The sequence below is a fragment of the Coregonus lavaretus genome (assembly GCF_964263955.1).
Source record: "Coregonus lavaretus genome assembly, chromosome: 17".
NCBI lineage: Eukaryota > Metazoa > Chordata > Actinopteri > Salmoniformes > Salmonidae > Coregonus > Coregonus lavaretus.
This window is the reverse complement of record NC_140004.1, coordinates 69,231-90,279: the sequence shown is the minus strand read 5'-3', so window position 1 is coordinate 90,279 and position 21,049 is coordinate 69,231. Positions and strand designations below refer to the sequence as shown.

General features: G+C 43.7%; 1 protein-coding gene across 1 annotated transcript in view; it reads right to left on the bottom strand.

Moving 5' to 3' along the window:
* Positions 1-20,084, bottom strand: part of LOC311145001 (ras-related protein Rab-5C-like) — a 34,273-nt gene extending 14,189 nt beyond the window's left edge. Inside the window, exons 1-2 of the mRNA XM_084181209.1 lie at positions 19,589-20,084; positions 13,370-13,711 (exon numbers count right to left, since the gene is read on the bottom strand). The gene's annotated coding sequence lies outside the window, so the exon portion shown is untranslated. The remainder of the gene's footprint in view (positions 1-13,369; positions 13,712-19,588) is intronic.
* Between the last annotated feature and the right edge of the window lie 965 nt (positions 20,085-21,049).

The following is a 21,049-nucleotide window of genomic DNA, read 5'->3' as shown; positions in this document are numbered from 1 at the left end:
ACACACATCACAACAACAAGCTTTATCATAGGCCGTGGAAAGATCAGAACCAAGAAAGAGGTAGAGTCAGAGTATCTCTCTCAGTCTCACATAAAAACATACAGAGACACACCCAAACACACACACACACACACACACACACACACACAAACATAGAGACACCCACACCACAATAGCATGCTTTATCAATTCTCGAAGATATGAAAAGAGATGCCAAGCAGAAAATAAACAATAGTAACTCAGACACAGACACAGCCTTTACTGTGGTCTGAGCATCCACCCCCTCTAGTGACATCAGGTCAAATCAGACCAAGCCACTGTCCCCCCTCCCTCCCTCCCTCCCACTAAATTAAGAGGAGGAAGAGCTATCCCAACATGCATCTCATCCACATGTTAGTGGACCTGTGCCGCCCCGGCAGACTCTACGCCTCTTTTAATTGGCTCTCAAAATATTTTGGGAGGCGCTGGTGTGACAGGTTAAAGGACATATTCATAGCCTGTTATACACTAAAAAGTATTAGTAAGTTCATGGTATGTAAGGATCTTAAAATATCTAAGGTTAAAAAGATCATGCATTCAGTACTAGTTCATAGAGATTGATAACATACATAATTGTGTTAAAAGGTTAAAATCCGTCAAGTGTACAAAGGGTAAAAATTGTAAGAGGAATGTGTAAACGTTATATTGACTACTTTATTTTGTGGTGCCTAATTTAAGGGTAAAAGTGTTAATCTGTGATCTACTAAATGCTCTTAATCTATGAGCCTGAGATCGATTGCTCTGGTCTCCACCCAACTTCCCAGGGAAATCGCGGTCTTTTTCCTCATTATACTAAAGTTTTCAGTGAGGAAACATAACTGCATCACTCTCGTGATTATTTCTCCCCTTTTTCAGGTACGTTATTGATATAAAATGAGTTGCTAACATGTCAAGAGAGTTTAAGGTATGTTTTAGTAACATCTTGAGTAAGTTGGAGTTAAGTTGAAGAGAGTAATAGGTGCGTGTGTGAGTGAAACCTGCTCGGTTGCAGCGAAGAATAGCTTCGTACTGAGAGTAGCTGCCATTTTATGCTAATTGTGAATGAACATGTGCGCTGTTAATAATATATTTTGGGGTTATTTGTATAATGTGTTTAGAATACTTTGTTGACATGGTTGATAAATGTAGTTATGGGTTACTGAGCTAAAGCTACTTTGTGTTTGACAGTTATATTGAAACATTTGTATATGTTTTAGTGAATTACAGTTTATGCTGTTGTGACTTGAATAAGCTTTGTACCCTACAAAACTATCTAGTTCCTGTAGATCTGTTGTTCTGTAAAATGTGATATTTTTGTAAAAGGATTATACTAAAGTTTTCATTGAGGAAACATAACTGCATCACTCTCGTGATTATTTCTCCCCTTTTTCAGGGGCGTAACACTGGCTGGCTGGTGCTGCCGTCCTAGAGCGGGGCGATGGCCAAGCTGATCCTAATTAGGGGGGATTATGGTCTGGCTCCCTCAATAGAAGGATAGAGACAATGGTGGCTGGTAGTTTATGGGGCAGTGGTGAACAGTAGGGCTGGGAATTGCCAAGGACCTCACGATACAATATTAACATGATACTTAGGTGCTGATACGATATGTATTGCGATTCTATATGTATTGCAATTTGATACTGTGATTTTATTGCAATTTGATGTTCCAAACATATTGCTCACTATATATCTGCTGCAAAGGGACAAGAGAGAGCCAGTAAAAATCTAGTTTTGAAGATAAAAGTGCTCAAAACATGTTGGCACATCATTTAAAACATTGAAAAATAATATGGAGAACAAGCTTTAGGATGAGAAATACCAGAGTTTTCAACATAGAGATCCTATTAAATTACATATTAAATTAGAGTATTCAAATTCCTAATTCTATGGTTTTCAACTTGACCATAGATGCAGTAAAGGAGTCAATGGAATGCAGACGTTGCATTGACCACATTCAACAAATCTGATCCAACAAAGTGGATATTCATCAAATCCGTCATGATTTATGAAGTGTAACAGGCCCACAATGTGCTTACTTAAGTCCGATTTGGATAAATGTGTCTGTTATCACTGCATACCATGTAGAAGTTGTCCCTTTTCAGGTTTAGAAGAAGTGACTGCTAAATGCTAACTCCCGTTCGTGTAAGCTTGTTAGCATACCTAGCATACAGAAATCGTTGATGGTAGTCAAAGTCGTTTCTAACTGTAATGCATTTGATTGGTAACGATGACATGAATATGTATTGGGGTTGACATCCATACAAACATTATACTCCAATTTCTACCTCAACATAGTGTGAAATACACATATAAACAATAGGCTAAATTATCCAGAGCGACTTGTAAGCGCATACACTTTTCTTCCTGGTCCCCCATGCGAATCGAATCCACAATCCTGGCGTTGCAAGCGCCACACTCTACCAACTAAGCCACATGGGATCAATGAGGAGGGCAATGAGGAGACTCAGGATCTTCCCCCACAGCCCTTTCCCACACAGCCCTTTCCCTCACAGCCCTTTCCCTCACAGCCATGGCAATTCCTTTGTTTTGGTTGAGTTCGATTAACCTCTTTACCGCATCTATATCGCAATGATGTCATAAAGGAGGGTGGGGTGACATGCTAGTTCTCTTCACCTAGGTGACATGTTGGATGCCCTCTATGACATCATAGACCACTGTATGGCACAACATTCCTATCAAACATTCTTAACACCACAACTCACCTATCTCTGTACAGAGTAGTTGCTTTTTTAATTTTACTGATTGAGAGATGGCTTTGTACTCTTCCAGTATTAAATTGTTGGTATATGTAATCTTGGCATTACACATTCTGGACGGCAAGGATTTTCGGGATAACCTGATGCCCCCCATGGGCATTTGGCAGTGGGCCAGCATGCCTCACATTGAACTGAACACCAACACCATCAACTTCCATCAACGACCCTGGACCACACAGAACACCAACGAGACATTATGGAGATGGATTGGGGGTAAGGCCCTGCGACAGACTTGTGTCCTATCCAGGGGGTGTACATCAAGCTGCCTCATGCTACAAAAACAGGAGATAGGCTCCTGCCCTATGGGCCATTGTGGCTTCGACAAGCCCACCACCACCCAGACCAGAAACAGTATTGACCAGAAATACAGAGATGTTAGTGCTTTGCACCAGACAACCAGTGATTCTACGGCCAGCCGCAGAACGCGTCGCCCCCGAGTAGCTGAGCTCAGGAGTAGGGAGAGAGCGGGAGCAAGTGAGCTTGTGTGGAAGAAGACCAACACCATCAACTTCCATCAACGACCCTGGACCACACAGAACACCAACGAGACCACTGGACACAGTTTGCACAAGTGCACCGGAGAGGCTTGTGTTATGGTCAGCTTGGAACCCACTGCTACCTGGGTAGCTACAAACAACACTAACCAACTCAGTGGCCTTGTCGTTAGCGTGTCCGCCCTGAGATTGGAAGGTCGGGTGGTTTATCCGCGGTACAATCATACCAAAGACTCTAAAAACGGGACCCGGTGCCTCTCAGCTTGGCACACATTATGGAGATGGATTGGGGGTAAGGCCCTGCGACAGACTTGTGTCCTATCCAGGGGGTGTACATCAAGCTGCCTCATGCTACAAAAACAGGAGATAGGCTCCTGCCCTATGGGCCATTGTGGCTTCGACAAGCCCACCACCACCCAGACCAGAGACAGTATTGACCAGAAATACAGAGATGTTAGTGCTTTGCACCAGACAACCAGTGATTCTACGGCCAGCCGCAGAACGCGTCGCCCCCGAGTAGCTGAGCTCAGGAGTAGGGAGAGAGCGGGAGCAAGTGAGCTTGTGTGGAAGAAGACCAACACCATCAACTTCCATCAACGACCCTGGACTACACAGAACACCAACGAGACCACTGGACACAGTTTGCACAAGTGCACCGGAGAGGCTTGTGTTATGGTCAGCTTGGAACCCACTGCTACCCGGGTAGCTACAAACAACACTAACCAACTCAGTGGCCTTGTCGTTAGCGTGTCCGCCCTGAGATTGGAAGGTCGGGTGGTTTATCCGCGGTCCAATCATACCAAAGACTCTAAAAACGGGACCTGGTGCCTCTCAGCTTGGCACACATTTAGGAGATGGATTGGGGGTAAGGCCCTGCGACAGACTTGTGTCCTATCCAGGGGGTGTACATCAAGCTGCCTCATGCTACAAAAACAGGAGATAGGCTCCTGCCCTATGGGCCATTGTGGCTTGGACAAGCCCACCACCACCCAGACCAGAAACAGTATTGACCAGAAATACAGAGATGTTAGTGCTTTGCACCAGACAACAAGTGATTCTACGGCCAGCCGCAGAACGCGTCGCCCCCGAGTAGCTGAGCTCAGGAGTAGGGAGAGAGCGGGAGCAAGTGAGCTTGTGTGGAAGAAGATGGTGGAAGTGATTAATGGGGCAGAAGAGAGGAGGATAGAGGCTGCATGCTGCATGTTTCTGGCTCTCTGCTGCTGGTTGTACGGAATGGGCCTGCTGCTCACCATCAGTGTGAGAGAACTACTGCAGGTAATGTGATGTGAAAGAGAGATTAGGGGTATGAGGGGGTCTGAGAAAGGCTTTAAGAACAACAATAGAATAGGTCCATATAGTGACATTTACCCTTTGTAGTTATATATATATATTGCCTAAGCTGACATACAGTATTACTTACATGTCACTGTAAAGACTTAAGAAATCACCACATTGTTATCAATTCATTTGACCTTGGAACATGAATTAAAATATGGTTTTGTTTTCCTAATAAGACTAAGTTTATTTTATTTCCATAGATAATGGTCGCATTAGAGCTCCATGGAGATGAGCAAAAGGAGAGAGGAGCTGAGAGGGAGAAAGACCGCTGTAAAGATGCTCAAACCGCTCCAGTGTTGGTGACCACCCGTGGTTCAACTAAGAAGAGAGCCCGCCGCCTCCGCCGTCAGTCCAACAAGGGGAAACACTGAATAACGTGCCCATACAGGACATTGTTCATTTGCATTCCAAATAATACAATATCATATTTTCTAATAAATGATACTTGTTTTAGCATCATCTGTTTCTCAGTTCTTATTTTGTTATAGGAGTAGTTTGAAGAGGTTTGAAAATAATCACGAAATGACCACAAAATGACCACATAATGTAAAAAGTACAGTAGCCATTTAGAATATGTAAAACAAAATACCACAGAAAGAAATAAGATATTTCAGTTGATTTATAAAACACAACAGGGGCTTATACATGCTTATAACAACTACCAATGCATTATACCTGAATGCTTTAAGTAAAGTTTTACCGTCATATACAGCTGAAGCTGAAATGAAAGCCTTTTTAGATTCACTGTTGTTGCCCATCACCCTGTGCTGGGGTTTTGAGAGAGAGAGAGAGAGAGAGACAGAGAGAGAGAGAGAGAGAACAGTCTGCAGCACCCGGCCTCACCCTACTAGAATCTGAAGTCAAATGTCTTTATGTTTGCTGATGATCTGGTGCTTCTGTCACCAACCAAGGAGGGCCTACAGCAGCACCTATATCTTCTGCACAGATTCTGTCAGACCTGGGCCCTGACAGTTGCCAGGACCACAAATACAAATTCCATCTAGACACCGTTGCCCTAGAGCACACAAAAAACTATACATACCTCGGCCTAGGGGTGGGCGATATGAGCTAAAATTCATATCACGATATTTTCCACTGTCCAGACGATATCGATATGATATCACGATATATGACGTAAAAAAATATGAATCACATTTTAATATCCCTTCTTGGTTAAATTATATTAGTTAAGGAAAAATATGTATTTGAACCTTATATAACCAGAAAGAGTGAGGCATTGGACCGTATGGACCTGAAAAGTTTTTATTTGTATTGTGCAAACATGCATTCCGTAAACATGAGGTAGGTAGGCCTATATATATATATATATATATAAATTAGATATTAAGTAAAATTAAATAAAAAATAACAGGAGATAAAGAAAATAAGGTAATTACAAATTCAAATACGTGTGTTTGTTTTGGCTACGGTCCGTAGATATGTAAAAAACTAACCGTTTGAAACTAAACCTTTCAAGCCTCAACCATCAATTATCAACAATATCAACAAATCTTCACTAGAACTTTCTTCACAAGTTCCGTGCCAGGAATACCAGCATGTTGACTGTTTCTGGCTTTAGTGCTGCCCTGTGACATGTCACCACATTGCCCCCAGTGCTGAATGCCCTCTCAGAGGGGGCACTTGTGGCAGGGATGCATAAGTATTTCTTTGCCAGACAACTCACACGTGGAAAATTAGATCCGTGAAATCGCCACCACTCCAAAGGATCAGACTCGCTGTCTGCTGCCGTTGCCAGAATGTAGCTATTCAGCTCTTGCTCAATGATCTGCCTCTCTGAACATGAGGCAGGTGCACTGCTGGTCTGCTTAAAGAAGCTCCCAAGGCTCTTCTTGGGCTTCTTGCCTGATTGATGAGCAGTGGAAGCTTCTTTCTCCCTGTCAGTGTGATCCTCTGCAAGAGACGATTTTCCCAGGGCTGTGTTCTCCACCAGGAGGGCTTCGGTCTCTGAGGCAGCTCTCACCTTAAAAAATGAAAATAATTAAACTTTATTTGTATAGCACCTTTCATACATAAAATGCAGCCCAAAGTGCTTTACATTTGAAGCAATAAAACAAGAACAAATGAATAAATACCTTAATGTCCTCCAGTTTCTCAGCGGACATGTACCTGGTCTTGAACCTTGGATCTAGAAAGGTAGCCATGGAGAGCAGCTCATCTGTTGCAGGGTCAGTGTACTTGTTATTCAAGTAATCAAGAACCTTGATCTTGATCTCTTTGGTCAGTTCTGTATCGTCCTTGCTCAGATTTAGAACCTCTGCATTTAACAGATTGATGACAGGCTTCAAATAGGACACGCTCACATACGCTTCTCCTGACAGGGCATCTGTAAAGTCCTGGAGTGGCTTCAGTGCTGCTGTGACTGATTCCAAGACCTGGATGTCTTGCCAGGTAGGTACAAGGTGCCGTGTCTTTTTGTCCCCTGCCAGGACCTGTGTAATGGCCTTTTCCTGCTCCAGGACTCTTTCCATCATTTTCAGACGAGATCCCCACCTTGTCGGAGATTCTGTGATGAGCTTGTGCAGGGGCAGGCTTAGTTCATTCTGTGCTGTCATCAGGGCCTTCTGCTTTTTCCAGCTGTATGAGAACGTGCTAACCACCTTTTTGCAAACCCCTGTGGCCCGGGAAATCGCACACCCCTGTGGCCCGGGAGCGTTTTGGACACTCCTCTCTGGAAATTGGGAATAAGAAATCAAAATAATAGGGTGAAAAATAATCGAATCACAATACAATAATAATTAATAATAATGCATTTTTATATAGAAATCACAATACAATATAACTTTTAATCTTTGTTTGAGGATTTACGGCATTTACATTCAACTGTTACACATTTTACAAATCTGATGTGCTTAGATTTAGCCTACGGTACATGGCTGATGTGAGCTGTATTTTTTCTTAATAATAAGCATCATACAGGGTAGGCCTAGGCTACAGTCCTGAAACTTACCAATAGCATTGTGCAGCCTGTGTCCGAAACATCCAAGGTTTGCCCACTTGTTCAGCTGCAATGCCTTGATCATGTTCGATCCGCTGTCGGTCGTCATACAAACTTGACGCGACTCTTTTAATCCCCAGGACGACAGTATGTCCCTCAGCCCACCTGCAATTATTTCCCCGGTGTGGTCGTCTGGGAAATAAGACGTCTGTAGGCACTTACTTTTCAGTTTCCAGTCACCGTCTATGTAATGGATTGTGAGGCTTATATAAGGTTCTGTGGTACGACTTGACCATAGATCGGCAGTAGTGGAGAAGAATGGAATGTTATTTATCTCACTGTAAACTCTGTCCCAGCATTCTGTGTAAAGCTGTGGCAGGCATTTTTGGCTAAAATATTTGCGGCTCGGGATCTCATATCTTGGGTCCAGAGTTTGAATCAACTTTCTGAACCCCTCTTTCTCCACAGTTTGAATCGGTACCATGTCCTTCGCTATGTGATTTGTAATCGCAGCTGTGATGTCTATCCATTTTTTGCTCGTCTTCTCATAGCAAGTACCGGCAGCAAATGATGATATAATTGATTGTTGAGTGCGAGTCTGGCTTGTCTTCGGGCGAGCTCCTGGGCTTACTGTCTCACGCATTCTGGTGCATTGTTCATACTCACGGACATGTATGTTTTTTAAGTGATTGAACAGGTTGGTCGTGTTTCCACCTTTTGCTAAGACAACACGACGACACAACTTGCATAGGGTAGTGTTTTGGTCGGGGTCGGAGATTTTAAAGCCAAACCAGTTCCAAACAACAGAGGTGCCCCCTTTCTTCTTAACCAATTTATCCTCCTGCTCTTGAGCAACATCAATTTCTGTGTTTTCGCTCATCCTGGATTGTAAAGTTTTCCCCCAATAGTTAACCTGCCTCCTAACTGCAGCTGCCTGCACACTTCTTTGTTGCTAGCACTACATGCGTGCAACAAGTGCATGCGACGTGCGCTCATAAAAATAGGTCAACATATTAACATACATTCTTTTATTCGTAAGAACCAAGAAAGGTTGGATAAAAAAAATAAAAAAAAGATGTAGCTACTTAGTACTATCACTCAGTTGAAATTTGGAACAAAAAAATATTGATGCAAAATTCGAATTTATGAATTCTGAATAAATCGCGGTATCCATGATATTGCTAAATCCATATCATGGCGCGGCACAATACCGGTTTTTACTATCAAACCGGTATATCGCCCACTCCTACCTCGGCCTAAACCTCAGTGCCACAGGTAACTTCCACAAAGCTGTGAACTATCTGAGAGACAAGGCATGAAGGGCCTTCTATGCCATCAAAAGGAACATAACATTTGACATACCAATTAGGATCTGGCAAAAAATACTTGAATCAGTTATAGAACCTATTGCCCTTTATGGTTGTGAGGTCTGGGGTCCGCTCACCAACCAAGAATTCACAAAATGGGACAAACACCAAATTGCAGAATTCTGCTAAAATATCCTCTGTGTACAAAAAAAAACACAAAATAATGCATGCAGAGCAGAATTAGGCCGATACCCGCTAATTATCAAAATCCAGAAATGAGCCGTTAAATTCTATAACCACTTAAAAGGAAGCGATTCCCAAACCTTCCATAACAAAGCCATCACCTACAGAGAGATTAACTTGGATAAGAGTATATGGATGGTGTTAAGAGATAGATGGGAGGTATTGAATGGAGTTGAAGGATGGGACTAATAACAAATAACAACAAATAATAACAAGATAACTAATAATGTAAGCATACTGTGTCCATAATAAGTATATAGGTTGTATGTTGGGAGCTTTTGGGAAAGAGCACAGTTAGAAAGATATGGCATATAGAAGCAAGCCGGATAGACATCATGAAAATGATCGGAGAGGTTGAGAGTAGAAGAAGTTCAGGAGCAAAAAACTAAAAAAACAAATAAAATAGAATTATTGTAAAATTGACTGTGTCCATAAGGTGTAGATAGTAAGTATAGGCTGGAAGTAGAGGCCTGGGCATTGTTGTTCACTAATTTACCCCAAGTAGGGAAAGGATGGCGGGGTTGAAAAGTAATAAAGGGGAGTATATATATATAAAAAACATGGGGGATTGGAAGTGATGCAGACAATTACATTAATAGAAGTTACAATCTATCTGCAATATTAAGCTGATCTACCCCCTGAAAAAAAAAAAAAAAAAAAAAAAGAAACTTGGAGAAGAGTCCCCTAAGTAAGCTGTTCCTGGGGCTCTGTTCACAAACACAAACAGACCCCACAGAGCCCCAGGACAACAACAACAACACAATTAGACCCAACCAATTCATGAGAAAACAAAAAGTGAATTACTTGACACATTGGAAAGAACTAACAAAAAAACAGAGCAAACTAGAATGCTATTTGGCCCTAAACAGAGAGTACACAGTGGCAGAATACCTGACCCCTGTGACTGACCCAAACTTAAGGAAAGCTTTGACTATGTACAGACTCAGTGAGCATAGCCTTGTTATTGAGAAAGGCCGCCGTAGGCAGACCTGGCTCTCAAGAGAAGACAGGCTATGTGCACACTGCCCACAAAATGAGGTGGAAACTGAGCTGCACTTCCTACCCTCCAGACAAATGTATGACAATATTAGAGACACATATTTCCCTCAGATTACAGAGATTCACAAAGAATTCAAAAACAAACCCATTTTTGATAAACTCCCATATCTATTGGGTGAAATACCACAGTGTGCCATCACAGCAGCAAGATGTGTGACCTGTTGCCACAAGAAAAGGGCAACCAGTGAAGAACAAACACCATGTAAATACAACCCATATTTATGTTGACTTATTTTCCCATTTGTACTTTAACTATTTGCACATTGTTACAACACTGTATATATACATAATATGACATTTGAAATGTCTTTATTCTTTTGGAACTTCTGAGTGTAATGTTTACTGTTAATATTTATTGTTTCTTTCACTTTTGTTTACTATCTACTTCACTTCACTTGCTTTGGCAATGTTAACATACATTTCCCCTGCCAATAAAGCCCTTAAATTGAAAAATTGAAATTGAATTGAGAGAGAGAGAGAGCAGAAAAGCCTGGACCCTCTGTCAGTTCAGTGAAGCAAAGAGGAAGGGTAACACAAGCCGACATGGAGAGGATTCGTTGGAAGACACACACACACACACACACACACACACACACACACACAAACAAACAAACAAACAAACAAACAAACAAACACAAAAACACACACACACACACACACACACAAACAAACAAACAAACAAAAACACACACACACACACAAACAAACACACACACACACACATAAACACACAGGAATACACATTTACTCGAAACACACATCACGCACCCTTCAACATCCACAAAGCTTGCAAACAACATGTGTGTGTGTGTGTGTGTGTGAGCTGAGGCTGTGGGCCAGTGGGAGTCAGCAGAAGGTGAGCAGAGATAAGGCTGCATGATTGTGACTGTGTGTCAGAGGGAATCTGCACCGCACACCACACAAACTCACACACTCCCTCCCCTTCTCTCTCTCTCACCCCATCTCTCTCTAATGCCGGAGCTGTGCCAGGGTGCTAGGGAAAAAGCATGGGTGTGTGTATGTGTGTGAGTTGGTCTGAGTCAGACCTTGCCCTAGCTGACCCATGCCTTAGACAGTGACGGTCAGTGGCCACGTCAGGCCTCATTCTGCCCATCCTTCTTAAAGACTGACTGGCCACAAGGCATTGGACTGGGCTCTGCGTGCTGGCTCACTGAAGCAATGAAGCAATCAGGAAAGGGAAAGGAGGATGGTTGGGAGGACTGCAAAGAAGGGCGTCCACATGAGCAACACACCTGCAGGCAGCATGGCTGAATTATTTAGCCAACTATTCATTGTGTCACTACATAGAGAGAGAGGGAGAGAGAGAGAGAGGGGGGGGGGGGGGGGTGAAAGAGGGGAAGGGTGAGAGGGAGGAGAGAGAGAGGGGAAGGGAGAGAGGGGAAGGGAGAGAGTGAGAGTAAGAGAGAGACAAAATAGAAGAGAGAGAGAGAGAGGCTAGAAGGAGAGGAGACAGGAGAAGAGAGGAGGAGAGGAGAGGTGGTATGTTTGTATGGGTGTATCGTGATCTCTCTGCTTTCCAGATTACTGCTGCTACATTGTGTTTAAGAACAGCCATCCCAGGTGTATACTAACTGCCAAAGCCAGTTATCTGAACGACCTAAGCGGGTGACTATTGACTGTTTGTGTACCTTCCTCTAGTGCTGAGTCAGATGTTCCATGGTTTCCAGGCAGTCTCAAGGGAGGTCTGTCCCCACTGCTGCCCCCTACAGGGTTGGAGTAGAAACACACTGCACCACCATGCCTACAGCAGCCTGCCAGCAGCCTTCCAGCAGCCTGCCAGCAGCCAATCAGGGCCAAAGAATCTGTGGCCATGGCAAGCGTTGCCGTGGTCTCTGTTGCTATGTAATTAAGTGCTGTTTGTACGAGATTTCTGCAGTGGGTCAGAGTAATTTTCATGCGGAGATGTGTGTGTGTGCGCGCGCGCGCGCGCGCGCGCGTGTGTGTGTGTGCACGTGTGTGTGTGTGAGAGAGAGATATAGAGATAGAGAGAGTATTCAAGAGTGAGTGATGAGTGTTTGAGAGCAGGTTCTCCAGGTTTGTGAGAGTGTTTTCGAGCTGCGTAGGAGGGTTACAAGCAAAGAGAGAGTGGGAGACAGAAAGGACTAACATCATACCATGTAGCCAGTTTCACTATATATTCAAAGCTATGGGGAAAACCTGCAACTACACTGCAGCCACTGCAGTAGCTCCCCTGGAGCGAGCAGGAACAAGAACGATCTAAAATAACCAGCAATTAATTAGTCAGTCAATGAATGACTTAACTCAGCTTTGTTCTCCTCCCTCTGTGTCCAGCCTCAGGCTAGGGAAGACTATATAGCACCATACACACTTCTACTCTATACACACTTCCATACACACTTCTACATTACACTAGTACTCCTGTACTGAGAGCCAGGGCACAACACATCTATACAGATTGAGACAGTTTGCTACAGCAGGAAAATAATCCTGCAGCAACAAGAAATGTGAATTATTATGTGGATTATAATTAATGGACATTTTTGTAGGGGTTGATACATTTTTCTTGAAGGAAAATCATGTCTGAAATTTCAATGTGGAAAGTTCTCCTGGGACAGGGTGATCAAATTAAGATCCTACATCTGTAGCAGCACTCCATGTTCACTTGTCATACTCATTATCACAGCATCCTCTTAGAAATGTACTGAAAGTATGATGAAACAGGTAGAACACAGTACCGATGCACCTTATTAGGTTATATAATGTAGCTTTATGTGTCATTGGAGGGTAGAACTCATATTCACATTTTGTCAAAAGTGTGCACACTATCATTTCTCTCCTCACCTGGTAAGGAGGTACAGACGTGAGCAGCCTTAGAGTTTTATAGTGGAATAGGGTACTGTACACTCTTAGAAAAAAGTGTTATATCTTTAACCAAAAATGGTTATTCGGCTATGCCCATAGAATAACCCTTTCAAGAACCCCTTTTGGGTTCCATGTAGAACCCTTTCCACAGACGGTTATACATGGAAACCAAAAGAGTTCTACCTGGAACCAAAAAGGGTTCTACCTGGAACCGAAAAGGCTTCTCCTATGGGGACAGCTGCGGAACCCTTTTGGAACCCTTTTTTCTAACAGTCTAGGGGTAGAGTAGGGTACAGCTGCAGAATAGGGAAGAAAGTGGGTGGGTTGTCCTACCTGTGTTGCCATGCTGGATCTTCCCGTTGCTTATCTGTTTGAGTCTCTTCTGGTGAGACTTGCCGTTGTAGTGTATCTGGGCCTGGGCTGGGGAGTTGAGCTGGATGTTACACACGTCACACAGTGTGTAGCTACGCTGCTTCCTCTCCCTCTTGGGCCTGCTGTGGTCAGAGGAGGGCAGGGCGCCCCCACCTGGTCCTGGCTGCTCCCCCAGGACTACCCCCTCCTCCTGGGGGTCACAGCACGCCTCGCTGTCCAGGGTCAACCCCACCCCCACTCCTAAACCGTTCCTGTCCTCCTCCATCTCCAATACAGAGGATGGGCTGAACGGACGCTTCATTCCTGAGAGAGGAGAGAAGGATTTGTTATTGATTGTGTCGTTAACCTTTGTTTTGAGAGGTAACTTGACAGAGAACACATTCTCATTTACTGCAATGACACGATGAAGAGTTGCAGGGAAGAGGGGAGAGAAGAGGACAGAGATGAGAGAAGAGAAATGTGGAAAGAGAAGAGAGGACAAAGAAAAGGGATAGAGATGAGACAAAACAGAAAGAATGAGAGAGAAGGTATAGAGAACGGACCAGCGGGGATAAGAGGTCAGAGGTGAAGGATCAGGGATCAGGCCAGTCCTAGGCTTATGTCCAGCGCCAGTGGATCAGAGAGGCAGTGCTCTGTGAGTCTGAGGTTCCCAGTATCACAGTGGTATAACGGTGTGTTAGAGCACAGACGTGTGCTGGGAACAATGGTGCCATCATGGTATGCTATCCTCTGCCCGCCCCGCCTCTGCACAAAGCCCACCTGTTAAACCCGATTGCCCATAAAAGACAGGGACGCAAAAAGAGCCCATATTCAGAGGGCTCAGTGTAGGTGCATGTGGCATCTGATCCTAGGCCTGTCTGAAGTAAGCCCTGGCTGTCATCACTCACACACACACACACACACAGAGACATACACTGAGTGTACAAAATATTAAGAACACCTCTTTCCATGACATAGACTGACCAGGTGAATCCAGGTGAAAGTTATTGATGTCATTTGTTAAATCCACTTCAATCAGTGTAGGTGAAGGGGGTGGGGGGGCAGTTTAAAGAAGGATTTTCAAGCCTTGAGACAACTGAGACATGGATTGTGTATGTGTGCCAATCAGAGGGTGAATGTGAAAAACAAAACATTTAAATGGCCCAACAGACATCCGGCCAATTTGACACAACTGTGGGAAGCATTGGAGTCAACATGGGCCAGCATCCCTGTGGAACTCTTTAACACCTTGAAGAGTCCATGCCCCAAGGCTGTTCTGAGGGCAAAAAGGGGGGGTGCAACTCAATATTAGGAAGGTGTCCTTAATGTTTTATATACAGTGGGGGGAAAAAGTATTCAGTCAGCCACCAATTGTGCAAGTTCTCCCACTTAAAAAGATGAGAGAGGCCTGTAATTTTCATCATAGGTCAGTATGATCAACTATGACAGACAAATTGAGAAAAAAATATCAAGAAAATCACATTGTAGGATTTTTTATGAATTTATTTGCAAATTATGGTGGAAAATAAGTGTTTGGTCACCTACAAACAAGCAAGATTTCTGGCTCTCACAGACCTGTAACTTCTTCTTTAAGAGGCTCCTCTGTCCTCCACTCGTTACCTGTATTAATGGCACCTGTTTGAACTTGTTATCAGTATAAAAGACACCTGTCCACAACCTCAAACAGTCACACTCCAAACTCCACTATGGCCAAGACCAAAGAGCTGTCAAAGGACACCAGAAACAAAATTGTAGACCTGCACCAGGCTGGGAAGACTGAATCTGCAATAGGTAAGCAGCTTGGTTTGAAGAAATCAACTGTGGGAGCAAATATTAGGAAATGGAAGACAAACAATCTCCCTCGATCTGGGGCTCCACGCAAGATCTCACCCCGTGGGGTCAAAATGATCACATGAACGGTGAGCAAAAATCCCAGAACCACACGGGGGGACCTAGTGAATGACCTGCAGAGAGCTGGGACCAAAGTAACAAAGCCTACCATCAGTAACACACTACGCCGCCGGGGACTCAAATCCTGCAGTGCCAGACGTGTCCCCCTGCTTAAGCCAGTACATGTCCAGGCCCGTCTGAAGTTTGCTAGAGTGCATTTGGATGATCCAGAAGAGGATTGGGAGAATGTCATATGGTCAGATGAAACCAAAATATAACTTTTTGGTAAAAATTCAACTTGTCGTGTTTGGAGGACAAAGAATGCTGAGTTGCATCCAAAGAACACCATACCTACTGTGAAGCATGGGGGTGGAAACATCATGCTTTGGGGCTGTTTTTCTGCAAAGGGACCAGGACGACTGATCCGTGTAAAGGAAAGAATGAATGGGGCCATGTATCGTGAGATTTTGAATGAAAACCTCCTTCCATCAGCAAGGGCAGTGAAGATGTAACGTGGCTGGGTCTTTCAGCATGACAATGATCCCAAACACACCGCCCGGGCAACAAAGGAGTGGCTTCGTAAGAAGCATTTCAAGGTCCTGGAGTGGCCTAGCCAGTCTCCAGATCTCAACCCCATAGAAAATCTTTGGAGGGAGTTGAAAGTCCGTGTTGCCCAGCGACAGCCCCAAAACATCACTGCTCTAGAGGAGATCTGCATGGAGGAATGGGCCAAAATACCAGCAACAGTGTGTGAAAACCTTGTGAAGACTTACAGAAAACATTTGACCTGTGTCATTGCCAACAGAGGGTATACAACAAAGTATTGAGTAACTTTTGTTATTGACCAAATACTTATTTTCCACCATAATTTGCAAATAAATTCATTAAAAATCCTACAATGTGATTTTCTGGATTTTTTTTCTTCTCATTTTCTCTGTCATAGTTGACCTATGATGAAAATTACAGGCCTCATCTTTTTAAGTGGGAGAACTTGCACAGTTGGTGGCTGACTAAATACTTTTTTCCCCCCACTGTGTGTGTGTGTGTGTGTGTGTATATATATATATATATATATATATACACATATACACACACACACACACACACAGTATCTCACAAAAGTGAGTACACCCCTCACATTTTTGTAAATATTTGAGTATATCTTTTTATGCGACATCACTGAAGAAATGACACTTTGCTACAATGTAAAGTATTGAGTGTACAGCTTGTATAACAGTGTAAATTTGCTGTCCCCTCAAAATAACACAACACACAGCCATTAATGTCTAAATCGCTGGCAACAAAAGTGAGTACACCCCTAAGTGAAAATGTCCAAATTGGGCCCAAAGTGTCAATATTTTGTGTGGCCACCATCATTTTCCAGCACTGCCTTAACCCTCTTGGGCATGGAGTTCACCAGAGCTTCACAGGTTGCCACTGGAGTCCTCTTCCACTCCGCCATGACGACATCACGGAGCTGGTGGATGTTAGAGACCTTGGTTCCCTCAATGAACTGTAGCTCCCCAGTGCCGGCAGCACTCATGCAGCCCCAGACCATGACACTCCCACCACCATGTTTGACTGTAGGCAAGACACTTTTCTTTGTACTCCTCACCTGGTTGCCGCCACACACGCTTGACACTATCTGAACCAAATAAGTTTATCTTGGTCTCATCAGACCACAGGACATGGTTCCAGTAATCCATGTCCTTAGTCTGCTTGTCTTCAGCAAACTGTTTGCGGTCTTTCTTGTGCATCATCTTTAGAAGAGGCTTCCTTCTGGGACGACAGCCATGCAGACCAATTTGGTGCAGTGTATGGTCTGAGCACTGACAGGCTGACCCCCGACCCCTTCAACCGCTGCAGCAATGCTGGCAGCACTCATACGTCTATTTCCCAAAGACAACCTCTGGATATGACGCTGAGCACGTTCACTCAACTTCTTTGGTCGACCATGGTGAGGCCTGTTCTGAGTGGAACCTGTCCTGTTAAACCGCTGTATGGTCTTGGCCACCGTGCTGCAGCTCAGTTTCAGGGTCTTGGCAATCTTCTTATAGCCCAGGCCATCTTTATGTAGAGCAACAATTCTTTTTTTCAGATCCTCAGAGTTCTTTGCCATGAGGTGCCATGTTGAACTTCCAGTGACCAGTATGAGGGAGTGTGAGAGCGATGACACCAAATTTTAACACACCTGCTCCCCATTCACACCTGAGACCTTGTAACACTAACGAGTGAACATTTTCACTTAGGGGTGTACTCACTTTTGTTGCCAGCGGTTTAGACATTAATGGCTGTGTGTTGAGTTATTTTGAGGGGACAGCAAATGTACACTGTTATTCAAGCTGTACATTCACTACTCTACAATGTAGCAAAGTGTCATTTCTTCAGTGTTGTCACATGAAAAGATATACTCCAAACTGCTACAGACCTATATCCATCCTGCCCTGCCTTTCGAAAGTATTCGAAAGCCAAGTTAACAAACAGATCATCGACCATTCCGAATACCACCGTACCTTCTCCGCTATGCAATCCGGTTTCCGAGCTGGTCACGGGTGCACTTCAGCCACGCTCAAGGTCCTAAACGATATTATAACCGCGATTGATAATAGACAGTACTGTGCAGCCGTCTTCATCGACCTGGCCAAGGCTTTCGACTCTGTCAACCACCGCATTCTTATTGGCAGACTAAATAGCCTTGGTTTCTCAAATGACTGCCTCGCCTGGTTCACCAACTACTTCTCAGATAGAGTTCAGTGTGTCAAATTGGAGGGCTTGTTGTCTGGACCTATGGCAGTCTCTATGGGGGTGCCACAGGCTTCAATTCTTGGGCCGACACTTTTCTCCGTGTATATCAATGATGTCGCTCTTGCTGCTGGTGACTCTCAGATCCACCTCTACGCAGACGACACCATTTTGTATACATCTGGCCCTTCATTGGACACTGTGTTAACAAACCTCCAAACGAGCTTCAATGCCATACAACAATCCTTCAGTAGCCTTCAACTGCTCTTAAACACTAGTAAAACTAAATGCATGCTTTTCAATCGAACGCTGCTAGCACCCGCCCACCCGACTAGAATCACCACTCTCGACGGGTCTGACCTAGAGTATGTGGACAACTACAAATATCTAGGTGTCTGGTTAGACTGTAAACTCAACTTCCAGACTCACATAAAGAATCTCCAATCCAAAGTTCAATCTAGAATCGGCTTCCTATTTCGTAACAAAGCCTCCTTCACTCATGCTGCCAAACATGCCCTCGTAAAACTAACTATCCTACCGATCCTTGACTTCGGCGATGTCATTTACAAAATAGCCTCCAACACTCTACTCAGCAAATTGGATGTAGTCTATCACAGTGCCATCCGTTTTGTCTCCAAAGCCCCATACACTACCCACCACTGTGACCTGTACGCTCTTGTTGGCTGGTCCTCACTACATGTTCGTCGTCAAACCCAATGGCTCCAGGCCATCTATAAATCACTGCTAGGCAAATCCCCGCCTTATCTTAGCTCATTGGTCACCATAGCAGCACCCACCCGTAGTCTGCGCTCCAGCAGGTATATCTCACTGGTCATTCCCAAAGCCAACACCTCCTTTGGCCGCCATTCCTTCCAGTTCTCTGCTGCCAATGACTGGAACGAATTGCAAAAATCTCTGAAGCTGGAGACTCTTATCTCCCTCAATAACTTTAAGCATCAGTTGTCAGAGCACCTTACCGATCACTGCACCTGTACACAGCCCATCTGAAATTAGCCCACCCAACTACCTCATCCCTATATTGTTATTTATTTTGCTCTTTTGCACCCCAGTATCTCTATTTGCACATAATCTCTTGCACATCTAGCATTCCAGTGTTAATACTATTGTAATTATTCTGCACTATAGCCTATTTATTGCCTTACCTCCATAACTTGCTACATTTGCACACACTGTATATATATTTTCTGTTGTATTTCTGACTTTATGTTTTTTTTTACCCCATATGTAACTCTGTGTTGTTTTTGTTGCACTACTTTGCTTTATCTTGGCCAGGTCGCAGTTGTAAATGAGAACCTGTTCTCAACTGGCTTACCTGGTTAAATAAAGGTGAAATTAAAAATTAAAAATTAAAAAAATAAAAATAAACTCAAATATTTACAAAAATGTGAGGGGTGTACTCACTTTTGTGAGATACTGTATATATGTGTATATGTTTGGGAGGGAACAGCTATGTGTTTGATATTTTCTAAGAAGTGATATGTGTCCCTAAAATAACTGGGGTGCTTAGTGGAGAGGGGGTTGATATAATTAAGATGTTGTAGGACTCACTGTTGCAGTCAGAAACCATTTCTCTTCCGGGGGGAACCTCAACGGGAACTATCCAGGTGTCTGGTTCTTTGTGTATACACCCACTCAATTGGTTGGCACTTAAAATAGCCTTTGGGGGTTGAGTAGTCAAGTTGAAGCCGCAGTAGCGAATTTACTTGGCTTTGACGGCATTCTCGGTCTTCTTGGGGAGTAGCACCGCCCGGATGTTGGGTCCTCGTCGTTACGGAAGGCCAGCTGCAGGTGACAAGGGATGATGTGAGTTTTGGTGTTAGCTTCACACGCTAACGGCGAAGCTAACGGCGGAGCTAACAGCTAATACCGGAGCAAACAGCGAATCAAACGGGCCTGGAGGCCATTTGTGGTCGAGGCGAGAAGGGATACAGCTACGTCCGTGTTTGGTTGTATTTGGAAGGGACTAGTTCGCTTCATGTGGACTCTTCATTTGGACTGGACTGACTGACTCGACATGTAGGCGGGGCTCGGGAGCTTCAGAGCTAAGGGCAGGGCTACAGATTAGGTGTCCCTAAAGAACCGCTTGTCTAACAGTAGTTCCGCATTACATTAATTAATTTGCACTCAAGTTTTATTTATTTTTATACTGTGTATTCTCCGTGTAAATTCATGTACCGTACCGAGACGCCCGTACCATTTCGGTTCAATACAAATACATGTACTGTTCCACCCCTACATCCAACTGTAATCAAAATTGCCACAGCCATAGTTTCAGTAAATGTGATTAGTATATGTTCTCCCTTTCATTTTTTAAAGGATGATATGGATGAGCCAGACCTGTGGGATGCATCAGTGGTCCTCCTTACAACAGTCAGTGATGATGCCACAAGCCCAGTTCACTACCACCCAGTGAGAGTCTCTGTCGTCCTAGAGGGTGATGTGGTTGTCAATCTCCCCAGGCTTGCTGATGCCTTCCTGGTAATGTTCGGCCTGATTTATGCACTACATCTCAGCTATCCCAAGGGACTGACAAACACTTTTGAGTTCACACAGAAAATCTTACTTGGTCTTGATGACTCTAAACTGTCACCCAAGCTGCAGAATCTTAAAAATGAGCTGATGTTGTATGTGTAACTGAAGATCCAAAAAGGAGTGGTGGATTCTGATGGCTCACTCTGTTAGAGCATAGTCCATAATGAGAATATGTCATGTCAGGTCCATGTTGAATACTGTTCAACTGTTTATGTTAAAGTTGCTGCTCTACTCAATGGGTTTTCAGCCAAATGGCACAAAGTACACAGTGTCTTTGTACGTTTTAATGTACATTTAATTGTTGTTAAACTGAAATTCAGGGTTGAATTAAGTGTTTATATATGGAGGATATTTTTATTCATAATTCAAATTGAAAGGCCAAAGGGAAAACGAAGCGAGATCAAATTAAAAATATTATTATTTTACTACACTACTAGGAAAAATCATGCCATAATTAAATTTAAAAAGTCAAATTTA